This window comes from Nycticebus coucang, chromosome 12 (genome assembly GCF_027406575.1).
Source record: "Nycticebus coucang isolate mNycCou1 chromosome 12, mNycCou1.pri, whole genome shotgun sequence".
Lineage (NCBI taxonomy): Eukaryota > Metazoa > Chordata > Mammalia > Primates > Lorisidae > Nycticebus > Nycticebus coucang.
Genome location: NC_069791.1, coordinates 49,612,926 through 49,622,652, shown reverse-complemented (window position 1 = coordinate 49,622,652; position 9,727 = coordinate 49,612,926). Strand labels below are relative to the sequence as shown.

At 42.9% G+C, this 9,727-nt stretch overlaps 1 pseudogene; it reads left to right on the top strand.

Moving 5' to 3' along the window:
* The first annotated feature begins 6,388 nt into the window (after positions 1-6,388).
* On the top strand, positions 6,389-8,159 carry LOC128562316 (G protein-coupled receptor kinase 5-like; annotated as a pseudogene).
* Positions 8,160-9,727: the final 1,568 nt, after the last annotated feature.

Here is a 9,727-nt window from a genome sequence, read left to right as displayed (position 1 = left end):
GTGGGTCGATGGGCACTTGGGCTTCTTCCATGACTTAGCAATTATGAATTGGGCTGCAATAAACTTTCTGGTACAGATGTCTTTGTTATATTGTAACTTTTGGTCTTCTGGGTATAAACCTAGTAAAGGAATTATAGGATTGAATGGCAGGTCTATTTTTAGGTCTGTAAGTATTCTCCAAACGTCCTTCCAGAAGGAACGTATTAGTGGGCATTCCCACCAGCAGTGTAGAAGTGTGCCCTTTCCTCCACATCCACGCCAACATTTCTGGTTTTGGGATTTTGTTATGTGGGCTACTCTTACTGGGGTTAGGTGATATCTCAGAGTAGTTTTGATTTGCATTTCTCTGATGATTAAGGATGATGAGCTTTTTTTCATGTGTTTGTAGATTTTGTGTCGGTCTTCTTTAGAGAAGTTTCTCTTCAAGTCCCTGGCCCACCCTGAGATGGGGTCACGTGTTCTTTTCTTGTTAATACGTTTGAGTTCTCTGTGGACTCTGGTTATTAGACCTTTAATGGAGGTATAACCTGCAAATATTTTCTCCCATTCTGAGGGCTGTCTGCTTGCTTTACTCACTATGTTCTTGGCTGTGCATAAGCTTTTTAGTTAGATCAGGTCCCAGTAGTGTATTTTTGATACTGCTTCAATACTGCAGTATTCACCCACCCCGATACCTTCAAGAGTTTTCCCTGCACTTTCTTCAAGTATTTTTATAATTTCATGTCTTAAGTTTAAATCTTTTATCCAATGAGAGTCTATCTTAGTTAATGGTGAAATGTGTGGGTCCAGTTTCAATCTTCTAGAGGTTGCCAGCCAGTTCACCCAGCACCATTTGTTAAATAGGGAATCTTTTCCCCACTGAATGTTTTTAATTGGCTTATCAAAGATCAAATAATGGTAAGTAGCTGGATCCATCTCTTGGTTCCCTATTCTGTTCCAGACATCTACTTCTCTGCTTTTGTGCCAATACCATGCTGTTTTGATCACTATGGATTTATAGTACAGTCTCAGGTCTGGTAGCGTGATTCCTCCTGCTTTGTTTTTATGGCTCAGTAATGTTTTGGCTATTCGAGGTTTTTACTGATTCCATATAAAATGAAGTATTATTTTTTCAAGATCTTTAAAGTATGACAATGGAGCTTTAATAGGAATTGCATTAAAGTTATATATTGCTTTGGGCAGTATGGACATTTTAACAATTTTGATTCTTCCCAGCCATGAGCATGGTATGTTTTTCCATCTGTTAACATCTTCGGCTATTTCTTTTCTTAGAGTTTCATAGTTCTCTTTGTAGAGATCTTTCACGTCCTTTGTTAGGTATACTCCCAAACATTTCATCTTCTTTGGCACTATTGTGAAAGGAATAGGGTCCTTGACTGTTTGTTAGGCTTAGTTATTGTTGGTATATATAAAGGCTACAGATGTGTGGGTGTTGATTTTGTAGCCTAAGACATTGCTATATTCCTTGATCACTTCGAAAAGTTTTGTAGTAGAATCCCTAGTGTTTTCCAGGTATACGATCATATCATCTGTGAAGAGTGAAAGTTTGATCTCTTCTGACCCTATGTGGATACCCTTGATCGCCTTTTCTTCCCTAATTGCAATGGCTAAAACTTCCATTACAATGTTAAAGAGCAATGGAGACAATGGGCAACCTTGCCTGGTTCCTGATCTAAGTGGAAATGATTTCAATTGAACTCCATTCAATATGATATTGGCTGTGCGTTTGCTGTAGATGGCCTCTTTTAGTTTGAGAAATGTCCCTTCTATACCAATTTTCTTCAGTGTTCTGATCATGAAGGGATGCTGGATATTATCAAAAGCTTTTTCTGCATCAATTGAAAGAATCATATGGTCTTTATTTTTAAGTTTGTTTATGTGTTGAATTACATTTATAGATTTACGTATATTGAACCAGCCTTGAGACCCTGGGATAAATCCGACTTGGTCATGGTGTATAATTTTTTTGATGTGTTGTTGGATTCTGTTTGTTAGGATCTTGTTGAGTATTTTGGCATCTATATTCATTAGTGATATTGCTCTATAATTTTCTTTTCTTGTTGGGTCTTTCCCTGGTTTGGGGATCAAGGTGATGTTTGCTTCGTAGAATGTGTTGGGTAATATTCCTTCTTTTTCTATATTTGGAAGAGGTTTAGTAGTATAGGTACTAGTTCTTCTTTAAATGTTTGGTAGAATTCTGACGTAAAGCCATCTGGTCCTGGGCTTTTCTTTTTAGGGAGATTTTGTATAGTTGTTCTATTTCAGAACTTGATATAGGCCTGTTCAACATTTCCACTTCGTTCTGGCTTAGTCTTGGTAGGTGGCATGCTTCCAGGTATTGGTCGATTTCTTTCAGATTTTCATATTTCTGAGAGTAGCGTTTCATTAAGGATTTTTTGAATTTCTGAGGGGTCTGTTGTTATTTCATCATTACCATTTCTGATTGATGAAATTAGAGATTTTACTCTTTTGTTCCTGGTTAGGTTGGCCAAAGGTTTATCTATTTTATTGATCCTTTCAAAAAACCAGCTTTTGGATTTATTGATCTGTTGTATAGTTCTTTTGTTTTCAATTTCATTTAATTCTGCTCTGATTTTGGTTATTTCTTTTCTTCTGCTGCGTTTGGGGTTGAAGTGTTCTTCTTTCTCCAGTGGCTTGAGATGTTCTATTAAGTTATTGACTTCCTCTCTTTCCGTTTTCTTGAGGAAGGCTTGCAGTGCTATAAATTTCCCTTTTAGGACTGCCTTTGCAGTATCCCATAGGTTCTGATAATTCATGTCTTGATTGTTGTTTTGTTCCAAAAATATGGTTATTTCCTTCTTAATCTCGTCTATAACCCATGTATCCTTCAGCATAAGGTTGTTTAGCTTCCATGTTTTTGTATGGGTATGCAGGTTCCTGTTGTTATTTAGTTCAACTTTTATTCCATGATTGTCTGAGAAGATGCAAGGAATAATTTCTATTATTTTAAATTTGCTGAGGTTAGATTTGTGGCCTTGGATGTTGTCAATTTTGGAGTATGTTCCGTGGGCTGATAAGAAGAACGTGTATTCAGTTTTTGTGGGATGAAACGTTCTGTAGATGTCTGTTAAGTCCAGATGTTGAATGGTTGAGTTTAAATCTAAAATTTCTGTGCTTAGCTTCTTTTTGGAGGATCTATCCAGGACTGCTAAAGGGGTGTTAAAATCTCCAACTACCATGGAAGTGGAGGAAATCAAGTTGCTCATGTCTGTTAGAGTTTCTCTTATAAATTGAGGTGCGTTGTGGTTTGGTGCATAAATATTAATAATTGAGATCTCATCATATTGAGTATTACCTTTAACAAATATGAAGTTTCCATCCTTATCCTTAATTATTTTGGTTGGTTTAAAACCTATTGCATCTGCAAACAGGATTGCAACACCTGCTTTTTTCTGCTTTCCATTTGCCTGGAATATAGATGACCATCCCTTCACCTTGAGTCTATATCGGTCTTTTAATGTAAGATGGGATTCTTGGATGCAGCGGATATCTGGCTTGAGTTTTTGTATCCAGTCTGCCAACCTATGCCTCTTTAGAGGACAATTTAAACCATTCACATTAATTGAGAGTATTGATAAGCCTTTCGAGAGACCGGTGGACACTTTTAATCCTTTTGCGATTGTGGAAGTTGGAATTTGATCAAAAATTTTTTGGGTGAGTTTACTTTTGTGGTGAAGAATTATGCTGGTCTTTATGGAGAATAGGTCTAAGAATGTCCTGGAGAGCTGGTTTAGTTGTGGCAAATTTCTTCAACATGTGAATGTCGTTGAAGTATTTAATTTCTCTTTTATAAATGAAGCTCAGTTTAGCTGGGTACAGCATCCTGGGTTGACAGTTATTTTGTTTTAGGAGATTAAAAGTTGATGACCATCCTCTTCTAGCTTGAAAGGTTTCAGCAGAGAGATCTGCAGTTATTCTGATATTCTTCCCCTTGTAGGTAATGGTTTTCTTTCGTCTGGCAGCTTTCAGAATTTTCTCCTTCATATTAACTTTAATGAAATTGATTATGATGTGTCTGGGGGATGTCTTATTTGGGTTGAGACATGCTGGAGTTCTGAAACTGTCTGCTATCTGAATTTTGGAATCTCTTGGCATGTCTGGAAAGTTCTCCTTCATAATCTCATGGAGAAGAGACTCTGCGCCTTGTGAAGCCAGTTTGTCACTTTTGGTGATCCCTATAAGACGAATATTGGTTTTCTTCAAATTATCCGAGAGGTCTCTGAGAGAGTGGTCTGTTTTTGCTCTCCATTTCTCTTCCTCTTTGAGGGTTTGGGATAGTTCAAAAGCTTTGTCTTCAAAGTCAGAAATCCTTTCTTCTGCTTACTCCATTCTGTTACTGAGGGTTTCTACTGTGTTTCTCAGATCTTTGAGGGCTGCAATTTCTTGTCTCAATGTGTCAAAATCTTTGGTCATTTGGTCTTTGAGTCTGTTGAATTCTTGAGATAACTTTTGGAATTCTAATTCGATCTTATTTGCTATCCAGATCCTGAATTCAATTTCTGACATCTCAGCTATTTGTTTGTGCATGGGGTCTTGTGCTGTTTCTGCCCCATTGATCCTAGGGGGAGTTGATCTACTCTGATTATTTGTATTGCCAGAGTTTTTCTGTTGATTTTGCCTCATGATTGTTTTTCACCATTGCCTCTGGTTGTCCTCAGAGTTGGGGAGGTGTCTCTCCAAGATTAGACCCCAGCAGTATCACTCTATTGTTGCTGGATCTTTGTAGGGAGTGACCCTGTGTGGTTCCTCTGGGGCTGCTCTAGCTAGGGATTTCTAGTTGTGGAAGCAGCTCCCGTTTTTGACACACCCAGATCCAGCAACAGGGCTGGGGGTGGTGCACATGGTCCTGGGAGTGCCAGGCACCCAGTGACTTTGGCAAAGAAAGCCCAAGACTCCAGCAGGCTCTGGCCAGGGGAAGAGCTCTGCACAGAGGCAGGGAGGGCTCCAAAGGGTACGCAGCTACCAGAGTCCCTGTCAAGATGAACGGGCTAGTGTGGAAGCTGGGAGGACACAGGAGGAAGGACGCAGGGTTGCGTGGCTCCCGCAATTCCTGGTCAGGGAATGTGGAGGCCTGGTGGGTGCGGGTCATGGGTCAGGGGTCGCTGCACAGCTCTTATGGAGGTCTGGGCGGTGCCAAGCCCAGGAGTTTGAAGTTGCTATGAGCTGTGACATCATGGCACTCCACCCAGGGCAACAGCCCAAGGCTCCGTTGTGCCAAAACCGTCTACTCTGCCCCTAAGGATTAAGGCTGTACGGCAGCTTAGTCCCCACCTTTAGGCTGCTCAGTCAGTAGGTTACTTTGATCCACCCAATCCTTGTTCTGAGACCCTGAGGGAGGAGCTTGCTGGGGCAGTTCTTTCACAATGGCTTCCTGTGCCCAGCTCAGTGGCTCAGTCTGGGGCCCCAGACAATGCCCAAAGTTCTCCACACTCCTGCTCAAGCTCTCCCCAAGGCAGTTCAACTGAGAGCCAAGTCCAAGAACACCAAAACAGTTCACAGGTAAGGCCTTTCCGGTTTGCAGTTTCACTGCTGCTTGTACTTACACTTGCCAGCGTGATTAGGTCGATCGAACACACACAACTACTTGCCAGTTTACCACTGTTTTTGTCCTCCTCTTGGTGTCCAGAAGTCCCTTGCTGGCTCCCTGTATCCTCAAAGGGATGATTATAGGCAGATCCCACCGGCCAGAGATGCCTGGAGTCTTGTGTCCCCAGACTCACTGTTCCCAGTTGCAGGGAAGCTGTTACTTGGCTGCCATCTTTAATCTCTCCTCTCGATTTTCTGAATTTCTAAGATGTCTGTTGTCATTTCTGCTTTATTGTGTCTGAGAGATGATATTAGAAATTTTACTGTCCTGTTTCTGGTTAGGTTGGCCAAAGGTTTATCAATTTTATTAATCTTTTCAAAAAACCAACTTTTTGTTTCATTGATCTTCTGAATCTTTTGTTTTCAATTTCATATAATTCTGCCCTAATTTTGTTTATTTCTTTTCTTCTGCTGGGTTTGGGATTCGAATGTTCTTCCTTTTCCAGTTGCTTGAGATGATCTATTAAGTTATTGGCTTCCTTTTTTCTGGTTTCTTGATTAATACTTTCAATGCTGAATGGAGTGACAGAGACACGAGGAGGGTGGGGGGTGGGGGAAAAGTGTTGAGAGAGGTGGGTGAGAGGGGACACAGAGGGAGGAAGAAGTGGCTTTGGTGGCGGCTCCTCTTTGCAGAACGGGAAACTCCGAGGTTCAGGGCAGGAATAATGCAGTAGTGGGGCAGGCTGCTCACTCCGGTTCGGCAGCAGCAGTGGCAGCCTGAGCAGCAGTGGCAGCAGCACCCCAGGCACTGACAGCCCCGCCGGCTGACCACTGACTGTCAATGGAGCTGGAAAACATCGTGGCCAACACGGTCTTGCTGAAAGTCAGAGAAGGGGGTGGAGGAAAGTGCAAAGGGAAAAGCAAGAAGTGGAAGGAAATCCTGAAGTTCCCTCACATTAGCCAGTGTGAAGACCTCCGAAGGACCATGGACAGAGTTTACTGCAGTTTATGTGACAAGCAGCCGATTGGGAGGCTGCTTTTCCAGCAGTTCTGCCAAACCAGGCCGGGCTGGAATGTTACATTTAGTTCCTGGACTCAGTGTCAGAATATGAAGTTACTCCAGATGAAAAACTGGGAGAAAAAGGGAAGGAAATTTTGACCAAGTTCTTCACCCCTAAGTCCCCAGTGTTCATTGCCCAAGTTGGCCAAGACCTGGTCTCCAGATGGAGGAGAAGCTCCTGCAGAGGCCGTGCAAAGAACTCTTCTCTGCCTGTGCACAGTCCGTCCATGACTACCTGAGGGGAGAACCATTCCATGAGTACCTGGGCAACATGTACTTTGACCACTTTCTCCAGTGGAAGTGGTTGGAAAGGAAACCAGTGACCAAACACACTTTCAGGCAGTATCGAGTGCTAGGAAAGGGGGGCTTTGGAGAGGTCTGTGCCTGCCAGGTTCGGGTGACGGGTAAAATGTACACCTGCAAACGCCTGGAGAAGAAAAGGATCAAGAAGAGGAAAGGGGAGTCCATGGCACTCAATGAGAAGCAGATTCTGGAGAAGGTCAACAGTTGGTTTATGGTCAACCTGGCCTATGCCTATGAGACCAAGGATGCGCTATGCCTGGTCCTGACCATCATGAATGGGGGTGACCTGAAGCTCCACATTTACAACATCGGCAACCCCGGCTTCAAGGAGGAACGGGCCTTGTTCTACGCAGCTGAGATCCTCTGTGGCTTGGAGGACCTCCACCATGAGAACACTGTCTACAGAGATTTGAAACCTGAAAATATCCTGTTAGACGATTATGGCCACATCAGGATCTCAGACCTGGGCCTGGCTGTGAAGATCTCTGAAGGAGAGCTGATCCGCGGCCGAGTGGGCACCATAGGCTACATGGCCCCAGAAGTCCTGAACAACCAGAGGTACGGCCTGAGCCCTGACTACTGGGGCCTGGGCTGCCTCGTCTATGAGATGATTGAGGGCCAGTTGCCATTCCAGGGCCACAAGGAGAAGGTGAAGCGAGAGGAGGTGGACCGCCAGGTCCTGGAGACTGAGGAGGTGTACTCCCACAAGTTCTCCGAGAAGGCCAAGTCCATCTGCAAGATGCTGCTCACCAAGGATGTGAAGTAGAGGCTGGGCTGCCAGGAGGAGGGGGTGGCCAAGGTCAAGAGACACCCCTTCTTTAGGAACATGAACTTCAAGTGCTTAGAAGCCAGGATGTTGGACCCTCCCTTTGTTCCAAACCCCCGGGCGTGTACTGTAAGGACGTGCTGGACATCGAGCAGTTCTCCACTGTGAAGGGCATCAACCTAGACCACACAGATGATGACTTCTACTCCAAGTTCTCCACAGGCTCCATGTCCATCCCATGGCAAAATGAGAATGATAGAGACAGAATCCTTCAAGGAGCTGAATGTATTTGGACCTAACGTCACCCTCTTGCTAGACCTGAACAGGAGTCACCCCCCAGAACCGGCCAAGAAAGGGCTGCTACAGAGGATCTTTAAACGTCAGCACCAGAACAATTCCAAGAGTTCGCCCAGCTCCAAGACCAGTTTTAATCACCACATAAATTCAAACCATGTCAATTTTAACTCCATGGGCAGCAGCTAGCTTTGGCTCTGGCCTTGAGGTCTGCGGGGGAAGCAGCCCAGACCCTCCCGCTTAAAGGCGGAACCAGCGGAGCTTCTACTCTGGCCAGGTGGCCAGGGCAGCTGGCCGGGAGCCGAGGAAGGAGGCCGTCCACCTGTTGACATAGAACCTCAAGGTTTCTCAAAGAAATTTCCACTCAGGTCTGTTTTCTGAGGCAGCTCCATCTGGGGTGGACTGGATTACTGTTGTCAAACATTGCAATAGACATCCAATTGGATATGACAACTTGCACGTAATTTAATACCATTCTAACTAGAACTGAATTTTGTCTTATTATTATTTTTAAAGAAAAGTTTTATAAATTTCTCTATTGTCTCAGTTTACGTTTTGTATATTTGTATTTAAATGAAAGTCCGACTTTGAGGGTGTATATTTTCTCTGCAGCCACTGTTAAGCCATGTGTTTTAAGACATTTTAGTGGGGAGGGGTTTACCCAAAATAATGTGACTCAAGACTTCCAGAGCCTCAAATGAGAAAATGTTTTTATTAAATGTAGAAAATGATTCACGGTTCACCTTTAAAGGATTGGTTGTATTTACCTAAATCCATCTCTATAACCTTTTTCAAAAAAAAAAAGAAAATACTTTCAATGCTATAAATTTCCCTTTTAGGACTGCCGTTGCAGTATCTCACAGGTTTTGATAATTTATGTCTTCATTATCATTTTGTTCCAAAAATTTGGTGATTTCCTTTTTAATTTTGTCTTTGACCCAGCTATCATTTAGCTTAAGATTATTTAATTTCCATGACTTTGCTTGTGTATGAAGATTCCTGTTGCTCTTAATTTCAACTTTCATTTCATGGTGGACTGAGAAGATACAAGGAATAATTTCTATTCTTTTATATTTTCTGAGGTTAAATTTGTGTCCTAAGACATGTTCAATTTTGGACGATGATTCTTGGATTGATGAGAATGTTTATTCAATTCAATTTTATTAGGATGAAATATTCAGTAGAGGTCTGTTAAGTCCATTTGTTCCATGCTCAGGTTTAAGTATAATATTTCTTTGTTTAGTTTCTTCCTGGAGGATCTATCTAAGACTGTCAAAGAGGTGCTAAAATCTCCAAATATTATAGTGCAGGAAGATATCAAGTTGTTCATCTCCATTAGTGTTTGCTTTACAAATTTAGAGGCATTCTCATAGGGTGCAGAATTAATAAATGACAATTATTGAAATCTCTTCTTGTTGGGTGTTTACCTTGACAAATATGTAGTGACCGTCCTTATCTTTATCTTTGTTGGTCTGAGGCCTTTGCTGGCCAGCTGAGATGGAGTCAGGGGATCAAGCCCCTGCTAGCAGATCTCAGTCCACACCTGGAGGCTTGCTGGCTCTATTGAAGTCAGGGGACCATGCCCTGGCCCTCAAGTCTGGATACCCAGCAAGCTTCTGCTGGTAAGTTCTGTTGGAGTAAAGGGACCACACCCTTGCCCTCAGGTCTCATTCCACACCTAGCAAGCCTCTGCTCACCTTCCCTGCTGGAGCCAGGAACAAGCCTCACCCACTGAACTCAGTCCACACCAGGCAACC